The sequence below is a fragment of the Chrysochloris asiatica genome, unplaced genomic scaffold (assembly GCF_000296735.1).
Source record: "Chrysochloris asiatica unplaced genomic scaffold, ChrAsi1.0 scaffold00070, whole genome shotgun sequence".
NCBI lineage: Eukaryota > Metazoa > Chordata > Mammalia > Afrosoricida > Chrysochloridae > Chrysochloris > Chrysochloris asiatica.
The window spans coordinates 6,072,513-6,074,749 of record NW_006408588.1 but is presented as its reverse complement, the minus strand read 5'-3'; the positions used below and the strand labels follow the sequence as shown (position 1 = coordinate 6,074,749).

At 34.8% G+C, this 2,237-nt stretch overlaps 1 pseudogene; it reads right to left on the bottom strand.

Annotated features, from left to right (window-relative positions):
• LOC102831871 overlaps window positions 1-439 on the bottom strand; it is a 2,984-nt pseudogene extending 2,545 nt beyond the window's left edge.
• Between the last annotated feature and the right edge of the window lie 1,798 nt (window positions 440-2,237).

The window sequence follows — 2,237 nt, the reverse complement described above, 5'->3', positions numbered from 1 at the left end:
TATGGTACCTCTTGAAATAGTTGAACATTAACCATTTCCTTTTGGTACAATGACTCTGTGTATTCCTTCCATCTTTTCTTGATGCCCTCTGCATCATTCAATAATTTGCCCAGAGAATCTTTCAATAACCAAAGTCAAGACTTGAATTTTTTCTTTAGATCCCCCAGATTGAGAAATGCTGACCGTGTTCTTCCCTTTTGGTTATCCAACTCTAAATCATTGCATATTTTATTATCGTATTTGGTTTTATCTTATCGAGCTGATCTTTGAAATTTTCTGTTCAGCTCTTGGACCTCTTCAATTCTTCCAAATGCATGATATAGGATACTGAAATTGCTAGGAGCCTCTTTACTAACACCGAAGACTGCTGCTCAGTTGATATTTTATTGGGTTATATCAATGCACTCATGGAAGTTCTCTATAACTGTGCAGTGGACATCTTCTAATTGAATAGTTCCCTGAATTCTATGGAATGTCCGAGGATCATACTCCAGCTACCAGACAAGAGGGTCGAAGAGCCATGTGCTTTTCATACCATCCTCTTTTGATGCTTTTTCTATCATTCAATACTTTGCCCATAGAATCCTTCAATATTGAGGGTTGACGCTTTCATTTTTTCTGTCATTCTTTTAGCTTGAGAAATGCTGAGCATGTTCTTCACTTTTGGTTTTCTAATTCCAAGTTCTTTTCATATTCATTAAATACTTGGCACTGTTTCCTGGAACTGGTATTTTTTCAGTCAGATCTTTGATTTCCTCATTTCTTCCCACTGATTTAGCATCTCTTTGCTGGAAAGCAAGTTTCAGCATATCTTATGACATACGTTTTGGTCTTTTCTATTTTTCTGTCTTTTTAATGACCTTTTATTTTCTTCCTGTATGATGTTTTGATGTCATTCCACAACTCTTCTGGTCTTCAGTCAACAAACAGACTCTTGAGATAATCTCTAGATTCAGATGGGATACATTCAAGATCATAATTTTAATTTAGTGTACTCCTTTTTGTTTTCTTCAGCTTCATTCTGATTTTGGACATGATCGATTGATGACCTGTTCCAGTCAGCAGCTAGCCTTGTTTTTGATGATAATTTTGAGTTTTTCAACTGTATCTCCCCATTGATATAGTCAATTTGATCCCTATACATTCCATTTCATGAAATCCATGTATACAGTCACTTTTTATGCTGTTTAAAAAGGTATTTGCATTGAAGAAATCATTGGTATTGCAAAATTATATCATACAATCTCCAGCATCATTTCTAACAACAAGGCCATATTTTCCAATTCTTTGTTTCCAATCTTTGCATTCCAAAAACCAATAATTATCAATATATCTTGATCGCATGCTTGATCAATTTCAGACTGAAGATGTTGGTGAGATTCTTCAATTTTATCACCACTGGCTTTAGCGGTTGTATGTAAATTTGAAAATAGCAGTATTATCTGGTCTTACTTGTAGGCATATAGATATCATCCTATCATATACAGCATTGTACTTCAAGATAGCTGTTGAAATGTTCTTCCTGATGATAATGATGTCATCATTGTTTTGAATTTATTGTTTGGCGTATAATAAGTCCTTTGCTGTTGTTGTCAAGTGGCCTTAAGTAGATTCTGACCCATAGCAACCCTGAATATGGTTTCCCAAGAGCAGTTCAAGCTGGTGAGCTTGAACCAAACTTGTCATTCAAACTGATTTTGTAGTCCAGTGCATTAATCCACCGGGCCACAAATTCAAAATGCTCCAAATCAGTCTTTTAATCTCACTTGTGCCTAGGGCATTGATCTTTATGTATTCAATTTAATTTTTGACAACTTCAGCTTCCCTAGATTTCATACTTTGTACAGTTCATGTTTTTATTATGTATGAATGTTTGCTGCTGTTTCTCATTTTGAGTTGTGCCTCATCAGCCAATGAAAGTCTTGAAAACTATACTCCATTTGTGACACCACTGTCAGTTCTAACTTTTGGAGACATTCCTTCCCTAGTTGTATTTTGAATGCTTTCCAACCTGAGAGACTCATCTTCTGATAACATTCAAATTTTATTTATAGTATTTTTTTTTTTTTACCATATTTACAATATTATTTATAGTATTTTCAACTTTTGGCACTATATCTGACAGTTCTACTGCTAATCATAAGGTTTCAGTGGCTCAATATTCAGAAGCAATCTGCCTCTCCTTTATCCTAGTATGTATTCATCTGGAAGCTCTGTTGAGATCTGTCTACATGTAT